Source organism: Anneissia japonica, unplaced genomic scaffold (genome assembly GCF_011630105.1).
Source record: "Anneissia japonica isolate Jap-2015-1 unplaced genomic scaffold, ASM1163010v1 scaffold4299_len23829_cov113, whole genome shotgun sequence".
In the NCBI taxonomy this organism is placed as follows: Eukaryota; Metazoa; Echinodermata; class Crinoidea; order Comatulida; family Comatulidae; genus Anneissia; species Anneissia japonica.
The window spans coordinates 1,216-11,177 of NW_022751688.1; the positions used below are offsets into that span (position 1 = coordinate 1,216).

The 9,962-nt window shown below is 32.8% G+C and overlaps 2 long non-coding RNA genes across 2 annotated transcripts in view; one reads left to right on the forward strand and one right to left on the reverse strand.

Moving 5' to 3' along the window:
* Positions 1 to 2,598: 2,598 nt before the first annotated feature.
* On the forward strand, positions 2,599 to 7,359 carry LOC117121787. The gene is made up of 3 exons (XR_004447627.1): positions 2,599 to 2,643; positions 5,598 to 5,681; positions 6,985 to 7,359. It is a non-coding gene; the product is annotated as an uncharacterized LOC117121787 (long non-coding RNA).
* Positions 7,360 to 7,932: 573 nt separating this feature from the next.
* The window catches only part of LOC117121786, a 5,891-nt gene continuing 3,861 nt past the window's right edge, over positions 7,933 to 9,962 (reverse strand). The window contains exons 2-3 of the long non-coding RNA XR_004447626.1: positions 9,803 to 9,867; positions 7,933 to 8,793 (exon numbers count right to left, since the gene is read on the reverse strand). This is a non-coding gene — a long non-coding RNA (uncharacterized LOC117121786). The remainder of the gene's footprint in view (positions 8,794 to 9,802; positions 9,868 to 9,962) is intronic.

The following is a 9,962-nucleotide window of genomic DNA, read 5'->3' on the forward strand; positions in this document are numbered from 1 at the left end:
GCCTGAAATTGACAAGAAAATAAGAACACTAAGTCTGGGCAAAATTTATAAAATGTTGTAATAAAAAATTTGATTTGTGATGTTTAATACTTCATCTTGTAATGATTTCGGTAGTTGATCAATGTATCTTTGGTTCTGTCCTATGACTTGCATGCATCTTTTTTGTGTCTACTGGAATGGACTTCCACTTGGTCATTGCCTCTGCATGTTAAAGCTTCTTTCAAGTGGTCTTCATCCTTAACTGTAATCTTGTCTCCAGCAATATAGTAACTGAAAATCCAAGTGTACGTGTCTTGTATTAAATGTCTGAATTATTACACTTTTGTTGGGCAAATGTCCACCTTTAACGTTGACTGGTCTTCCTTCAAAATTCATCCAGATTATGACACTTCTGAAAACTTGTTATTAAACTTCATCTGTTTTATTGTTCCTCCTGTCCTAGATTTCATCCAGATTGTTATCCTATTTGAATAAAAAAATATTATTGTCAATTTGTGAGAAAATTTAATTTTGGTTTTTCGGAATCAGTATACTGTATCATACAATGTCTCACGAAACATCCTCATTCCTAAGGCTTGGGCAAGGGATTTAAAAAAAATTTATTTTGGCCTAAAATACCTTTAAATATTTAAACATTACTGTACATTAATTTAATTGCCATTGGCATACCGCTATAACGCGCGTGCAATAATGGAGCGGTCGGTTAAACATGATTGTAAGAACCTTAAGTCGTGGGTTCGATTCGCCTAAGTATTCAACATTTTTCCAAGTTTAAGATTTTTTTTTCTTGTACAAATAAACTTTCTGTTTATTTAAAAGTTTCTATCTTATTAGCTTTTCTTGTACCGTATTAAGCATGGAGGAACGCGCGGAGTGTGAGCGGTCGCTCTTGTTTCTACAAACATAGGTGGCGCTTCGCAGGTAAACAACAACACATGGAAATGCCTGAACCACAGATCTGACAGTACCCTGAACATTTTTACCTGAAAATGTAAGTAACTGTAGGCCTACGTGTAAAATATTGCTTAATTAGTTAAACCAAATCTGATTTTGCTGACTATAGGGTTTAGTCGTACAGGGGGTATGTGCAGAGTAATTCTGGACTGATAGTAAATTTATTGTGGCTTTTGAGGCCTCGCTAGGAGCGAGGCCAGGGCTTCCTATCCGACCTCTGGACCCTTTCAGTCTAGGCCTAGGTGATGCATGCACAATACAGGAGCTTAGCAATACTGTAGGCCTACAGTACGCTAGCTTATTGTTAAATGGTGGTTTGCCATAGGCCGGAAAAGTCAGTTAAGAATTACAGAACAAGACATCATTTAGATTAAAGTAAGAAGTGATAGGCCTAGCTAGGCGATTTGAACTTGAATTTATTCTGTACAAGATTTTGTCTTATATTATAAAGGCCTATGCTATATTATATATATAATATAATATATATTATAATATATAATATATTATTCTCAGTGGTTGAATTGTTACATTATGATGGTGGTAACCCGATCTTATTTCTTATATATATTTTTTTTTTTTGGCGGTTCAAATGTTGAGCAACTATAAAGTTGGTCTGGTCGCCTGCAATTCTCTCTTCATTTAATACTGTTTGGCTTATTAGGTACAAGTTTGTTTTTTTTTAATCTTGCACACTTTCCCCTTATATGCTACCATATTTCTTCATTTTAACAAAATATTAGCCTATCGTAGTTGATGTTGAAAAACAAAGGGTACATAATAGGGCTGTAAATTTAGGAAGACTCGTAGACCTATAATAAAAGAGCTAGCTTATTGTTAAATGGTGGTTTGCCATAGGCCGGAAAAGTCAGTTAAGAATTACAGAACAAGACATCATTTAGATTAAAAAGTAAGAAGTGATAGGCCTAGCTTGGCGATTTGAACTTGAATTTATTCTGTACAAGATTTTGTCTTATATTATAAAGGCCTATGCTATATTATATATATGGTATAATATATATTATAATATATAATATATTATTCTCAGTGGTTGAATTGTTACATTATGATGGTGGTAACCCGATCTTATTTCTTATATTTTTTTTTTTTTTTTGGCGGTTCATATCATATATGTTGAGCAACTATAAAGTTGGTCTGGTCGCCTGCAATTCTCTCTTCATTTAATAATGTGTGGCTTATTATATGCATTAATATAAATAAAGCATTGTATGTTAGCATGTTAAAGTTTTGTTCAATCACTGTACATGTTGCGTGTGTTTGTGTTTAGCGAAAGTACTGTACTCTATTATTAATTTATTAATAGACCTTTCCGGAGTGTCAATCAAACTTAACAACTGACCAATCAGAACAGCGCTAGGAATACGCGCGCGTCTCACAAACACACGTGTTGTCCCACAAACGCACGTGTTTGCGTATGTTTTAACACTGCCGTCTTGTGGGACCTTAGCAAGGGGGGGAGCTTAGTGGAAAGGTCCATTGTGCATGCATCACCAGCGTTCCATAGCCTTATTTATTGGCCATTCTGGCTGACAGCCGCTTCAATCGGTCCTACTACATATTCCACTCACATCGTATCATATTCCAGGTGGGTCGGAGTTCAATATGACGATTATTCCAGGCTTTGGGGCTAGGAGCAGCTTGATATTCATAACTGATCACAGAAATTTAATGGTAAATATCCTTGGTACACAACTTTCACTTTTTTATTAACACATTTCTCATTTAAAATCTACTCAATTTGTCTTAAATTCATAACAAATTCAGGGAGTGGAGTTGAAAACTTGGCTTTGCTTTACCCTCCCCTTAAAAATAAATCTCGCTATCTTAAGGCAGTGCTTGGCGTAAGCATAGCCACTTAAACGTTTCTATAATTAGGTTGAGTGTGCATTTTGGTTTGGTTTCAAATTAATTTATGTTATTTTAATGGACATTAAAAGCTACAGTATCTTGGAGATAATTTAAACAGATCTATCAGAAGTAAATGTAGCCTCAAGATTCAAGATAGCTTTTTAAAATAACAGAAATTCATTTGAAACCAAACAATTTTAACATAAATTGCCATAATCACAATAATTCTTCTATATACAGTCTAACTTTCCTAATTCGACTTTGCCTAACTCGAATAATTTCTAAGTCGATCATATTTTACAGGTTTTATCTAATAGTCAAACAATTTTTCAATGGCATTTTGGATTCAACTTACTGTAGTCAAGTTCAACTATATTAAAACCAAGCTTTCTTGGTACACTAATTAATGTAATTCTAGAAATTTAAAGATTATTTATTTTTATAGTACCGGTAACCATATATTTTTTTTAAAACCAGTCTGTTGATTGGCACTTTTCTCCTTTACTGATCCATTACAAACGTAAAACACATAAACAACTTACAGTAGCTGTACTTTGAATTTAATAACCCTTCTCCCAATTGAAACATGGTAAATTTGTCCATTTAAAGCCAGCTAAGCATGTGCAACATGAGGTATTGCCTCTTCTTAAGTGGAGTTCAATTGCTTCAAAAAACAATACATATAATCATAGCCTAGACCTGGACTGGAATGATGTTCATTTATTGAAAGAATGCCAGACTAGGCTACCTACAGTAGGCCTAATAAATGATTTTTTTTTTTTTACCAACACTCGATTTTGACTGGTTGGTCAGTTATTTTTACTCTTAAAATTGATGGCTAAAACGGCTTCAGGGGAAACACTGCCTTCGTAAATTCATATTAAAACTCAAGTTATTTACAAAATACTGATTACCACCCTATTGTAATATATTTAAAAATAATAATTTAATATTTAATACTTCTAAAAATAGGTTGTAAACAAAATAGAAATGTAAAATATTAAATTTCATTCATGTTATACTTTATTTTCACAAAATCATGGGCGTAAGAGTGTGACTAGGGAAATTAGTTCCACTAGGTGGGTTAAAATGCTAAAACTGACGATAAGTTTTCATTGGAAAAGGTATTTAGCTCTAGGTGTTTAGAAATCTCAGATCTAGAAAACTCACACCTTAGATCTCAAGAGAGGGGAGTGAATAGTGTGGCTAGCTACAGCCCTTCATTTACCGTGAAAAAAGAATAATGGTCACTCGTCTTGTGTGTGTGCTTCTCGTGTACTCTGGTAAAACATGAGCTCTCCGACAGGCGGTACTTGAGCTCATAGGACCAAGCTGGAGGAAGGGTTTGAGAGGGTGTTCCCCCTCCCAAATGAGATTTTTTTAAAAATAGGAACCTCTGGATGGCCAGAAATGACACTTTCAGACTGTGACGATGTCTGTATTATTATTATTATTATTTAACCCTTTGTACCTCAAAGTTTAAAGTTAAAATTTACCTCTAAAAATAATGTTATATGATCTGTTAATTTAAAGATACAATGAGTTTTCTAATTCTAAAAAACTCATTTATCTGAGTTTTCTAGACAACCAATTAGTTCCACATTATCAATTTTCACACCCTTCCCTCTCCCCACCCAAAGCCAGCCGTTGCCCCTGCAAGATTGTATTTAAACCATCTACTGTATATCTTCAGACCATCTACATTCAGAGCTATCTAAAGTTACAGTAGGGGTGGCTCGTCAGCGTTAGAAGGAGCTATGGGGTCCCCTTTCCCCCTCCCCGATTGGGAAGGAAACTGCAATTCATTGGGGAGAAAAAAAATGTATTTTCTAGATATTAGTACCTGTATGTATAAAATTGTTTAATTAAAGCCTTTGAAACCCCTAAATGGTCATAATTTTGAAAAATAGTCCATGGAGCAAAGCACATTATTCTAATAATATGTGCTTACCCAGCCCTAACTGTGGTGGGGCTGAGGTAAATGTGGGCCATTTTTAGGTATTGGGTTGGTCATTGGGGAATTTCTGGCACCGGCATTGTTTTCAGTATGCCTACTTTGTAGGTCATACTAAGTCAATTTTTTTATATTTTTTTTCAACACTATAAAACTTAAAGTGCTCTGATCTTAATAAAGTAGCTCTATATAAATGTCGCATTATTATTATTATTATTATTATTATTATTATTATTATTATTATTATTATTATTATTATTATTATTATTATTATTTTTATAATTATTTTGATTCTAATTATTATTATTTTACTCAGAAAATTTCTAGGTTGGTTAGGATCGGAGAATCGGGGGTACAAGGTTTTTTTATCCTGCTCACTTTCCCCATATATGCTACCATATTCCCTCATTTTAACAATTTATAGCCTATCGTAGTTGATGTTGAAAAACAAGGGGTACATAATGGGGAAAAATGTGGAAGGACATGGAAGATTCCATCTTTAATTCAATGATTAAAATAGTTAACTCATGATTTGAATTGGTAACCAGCTATGGTCCTCCGTATAGGGCCATTTAATATATTTTGTCATTTATAAATTCATAGTTTTCTAATTTTTAAATTTGTTTTTGAAAATGAATGGTAAGGCGATCATAATCCGTGCCCCCATTGAGTGATTAATATTATCAATAAACACTTGTTATCTTTCACAGTAGGGTTTTCAAATTGCTTGCAATTGAAATCAACGTATTCGCATAATTCAGCATCATAAATATACTTGTTTATTTAATTTTAATTTATGTTTTTTGATTTAATGTTGGTACAGCAGGCATCTTGACGTGACACCTTTAAAAGCATCATGTTCTGCTATGTGAGAAAGTGGATAACAACACAAGAATACCAGATGTTGGTAAGTGGAATGATATTTCATCTTTTCAAATTAATAATATGTTAGACTTTTATATAGTGCTTAAACGTCAATAAGGCCTTTAAGAGCTTTCATTTCATTTCATTTTATTCAGGAATTAAAATCAAGATTACTTGAAAATAAAACAAATACAAAGAACAGATAAAAGATAAAGAACCCAAGAAAGTTTTACAATATATAAAACTTATTTCCATTGGGGCCCTTAAAAAATTGTAAACATTTTTATCACGCAAGAAACATAAACCAGTTAACAATAAAAAGCCAAAATTAACAAAAAAAAACAAAAACTACCCCCAGTGGATTAAACGCCTATGGAACACAAACATAATGCTCCCAGGTGGAGTATTCCATTATCAGCATTTTTTGGCATTTAACCCCACCAGGTACCCATAAATTACTCCTGTGTTGAGAGAAGCAATGCAGATAAAGTACCTTGCTCAAGGACACAAGTTAAATGCACAGTGAGGGATTAAAACCGACTCCAAGTTTGAGAAACCAAACTGTCCAACTACGCCAAACCACTTCTTTCAATTGTGATGTAGGACTAGTATCGAGTGTTAATTTATAGCCAATGGTTAATTTGTGATTTGTATTGTAAAATTATATATTGTTGCATTTTCTTTGATATACATGGAGTGATTTTTGATGAGCATCCACCCACCATTTTAAATTAAATAATTTAATTAGGAGTTATTCCTTACCCAAACTGAGTTACAGATTATTTCTGGGGGTCAAGAAAACAAAAATTTTCCATTAGGGTGGATTTGTCTGTGGATCTGCCCCTGATAATAATAAAATAATTTGACTTATGAAATGATTTGTACCATATACAGTAAGTAATCTTCAGCAGAAGTAAAACATTTTTTTTTTTTTTACTTTTTGGTACAATTAAATAATTGTTGTACAATATTTCATCTTATATTAAATTTTAATCCTATCCTTTTTCCATTCATGCAATATCACCATAAGTGATACACACTTAATTTACAATCTCATATTTGAGTTTACAATGTTACAATGTGTAAATTACCATTCAGGAAAGTTCACTGTGAACTCACCAAGAGGGGTCTGCACATTAACAAGCATTGTCTTGGGATATATTATAGTCAGGTTTTATCAAACTTGTATTGATGTTGAATTTATATAAAGTTATTAAATGTAGTTTTTTTTAATGAATAAAAACATGTTTATTAGCAATTATTTAAAAAGTAATAAAAATAATATAAGTCCAAATATTTGTTGGTTAAATCTAATATTCTTTTTTAAAAATGTTTTTCAATTACAGATCTTGCTACAGTTAATTCATTTGCATATATAACCAGACCAGCAGTCCTGATTACAAGGCAGGAAAATGATGAATATTCATTAAAATCAACTTGAAACTGCAAAACTCAGGAAAACTAGAGAACTGACACCAAGTCCGGAACAACTTCTGAGAGGCATATATATCTTCCAGCGGGGCCAAGGGTGGTGGGTGGCGCGTAGGTTCCACGGCAGCCGATCGCCTGTGATAGGCGATCGCTTCCGCTTGGATCCTCCCTACTGTCTTATTGCGCGAGATGCTAACGAAATTTTCAAAAAAAGTTTCGTTAACATTTATTGGATTGTATGTGTGATTTGAAATACATGACGCTACAAAAGAGTTGTAGTACAATAGAAATGGTGTTGCAATTAGTTTTATTCAAGTCCAGAATTTTAACTAAGTTCAGAATAGGACTCAACCACTTACACTAAGTCCAGAATATTTACTAAGTCCAACACTAAGTCCAGAATATTTACTAAGTCCAGAATTTGAACTAAGTCCAGAATAGGACTCAACCATTTTACACTAAGTCCAAAATAGGATGCAACCACTTACACTAAGTCCAGAATATTTACTAAGTCCAGAATAGGACTCAACCATTTACATTAATTTAAACTAAAGTCCAGAATAGGACTCAACCATTTACACTAAGTCCAAAATAGGACCAATAATTTACACTAAGTCCATACCATTTACATTAATTTAACTAAGTACAGTATAGGACTCAACCATTTACATCAATTTAACTAAGTCAAGCATAGTACTCAACCATTTGCACAAGTCCAGAATAGGACTCAACCATTTATACTAAGTCCAGAATTATATAAGTCCAGAATAGGACTCAACCATTTACACTAAGTCCAAAATAGGACCAATAATTTACACTAAGTCCAGAATTGGACCAATATTTTACACTAAGTCCATACCATTTACATTAATTTAACTATTAGTACAGCATAGGGCTCAACCATTTACATTAATTTAACTAAGTCAAGCATAGTACTCAACCATTTACACAAGTCCAGAATTTTAACGAAGTCCAGAATAGGACTCTACCATTTACACTAATTCAAGAATTTTCTAAGTCCAGAATTTTACACTAAGTCCATGATAGGACCAATAATTTACACTACCCTACCACCAGAATTGGATCAACATTTTAACTTAAATTCAGAATTTTATCTATAAGCCATTAGTCCAGAAATTTAACTCACAATGGGACCAGCCTTTTAAATTAAGTTCTGAATTGGGCCAACATTCTATATTTAACTAGGTCCAGAATCAGACAAAAACTTCAGCATTTTTAAAGGTCAACACCTATTTTACTTACTAAATCACAAACTTCACTTGGCAAACTGTACTTTAATTCATAATCATTCATTTATGGATGCGCAAAAAATGTCTGTTGTGGTTTAAACTTTTCACAATTTATCTGCTTCATCTCCATACATCAGAGTTTACTAAGCTTCAAGTACCAGTATACTGTACACTACATAATTCAAAGAAATTAGTCTATTTCTCAAAGTTCATTACTTCATTTCTATATGTTAAAATTTGACTTCCACGCTTTATCTCAGTCTGATGTTGCTAAGCTTCAGTTTCCAGGGTTCAAACTAATCAGTCCTGATTTCTCACAATGCATTTCTTTGCTCAACCATCTTTACAGCTTCAGTTATCCAAGCTTCCAACAAATCTGACTGGACATCCAATTGTTTATCTGCTTCATACAATAACAAACTCTTACTGAATGCTTGTCTTCGAAAATCCACAATAAACATGTGCCTGTGTTTCCTGGAAAATATAGAGAACAAGAATTATCTAACTACGATAGTACAATTACACTATTATATAACTGCAAGTATTATAATAATATCATCTACTTAAATAAGATTACAGCAGTCATTTACAAGACACATAATTTACAGACTTATTGTTGAACAAGAATAAAAACAAATTTAACTTTTGAAATGCTAGTAGAAGTTTTAACATTGCTTATAAGGTTTTCTGAAATATTGAATATATAGATACTGTATATGTAAGTAATAATTTTACAAATTACAATAAAAAATATTCAATTTATTTACAAACAAGTGCTGTGCACATGTGGGAAATATGAGTAAATGTAAATTTGAAGAAGTTCTGTAGTGTAGCATTGTATAATGTCCTAAGTTCCAGTACATAGGGCTAAAGACGTAGACTACATCGAGCATGATGAAGTGCAGGATAATTGATCTATGAGGGTTGACTTTTGATAAATAAATTAAGCAAGGACTGAGGAACTACCTGGAGACCAATGGCAGCAAATTGTTTTGAGTATGGAGGTTGGGGGGGGGGGAGATTTTATAATGTAATTCACCATGTGATGGCAGTGGCATATCTAGGAGATGCTTATTGGGGGCGCATAGGGTAACGGGGGGCTTGATGGGCGCTAACTTACACAAATCAATGGTGTTCTATTATTTTCGGGGGGTGTTTCTCGTGGCAGAATGAATAGGCAATTAGATAGGCAACATCTGCCCAAAGCAAGCCTCTAGGCTGGTGGCCAGAGGCCACCAAGGAAGTTTTATACCAGACTATATTTTTATAATAATAAAATAGTAACAAATTAATAAAATTTTCACCACTATCTGCCAAATGTTAATATTATTATAAAATTTTATTAATTAGAAATTAGATGATAAATGTATTCAGAAATTTATTCTGTTTTTCTATTTAAAAATATATTTTAAATATGGTACTTTAATCTTAAGTATTAACAAATAATGTTCAGTTTCTTAGAATTAGAAAATAATTTCCTTACCTGTTGCAAAGGTGCATAGTGGTGGTGTACTCATGGCTTTAAGATCACACAACTTTTTTCCTATTCTGAAATATTGAATATTTAGAAATAAGTAATAATTTTACAAAAAATATTCAATTATTGATTACAAACAAAATGCCGTGATAATATATATATATAC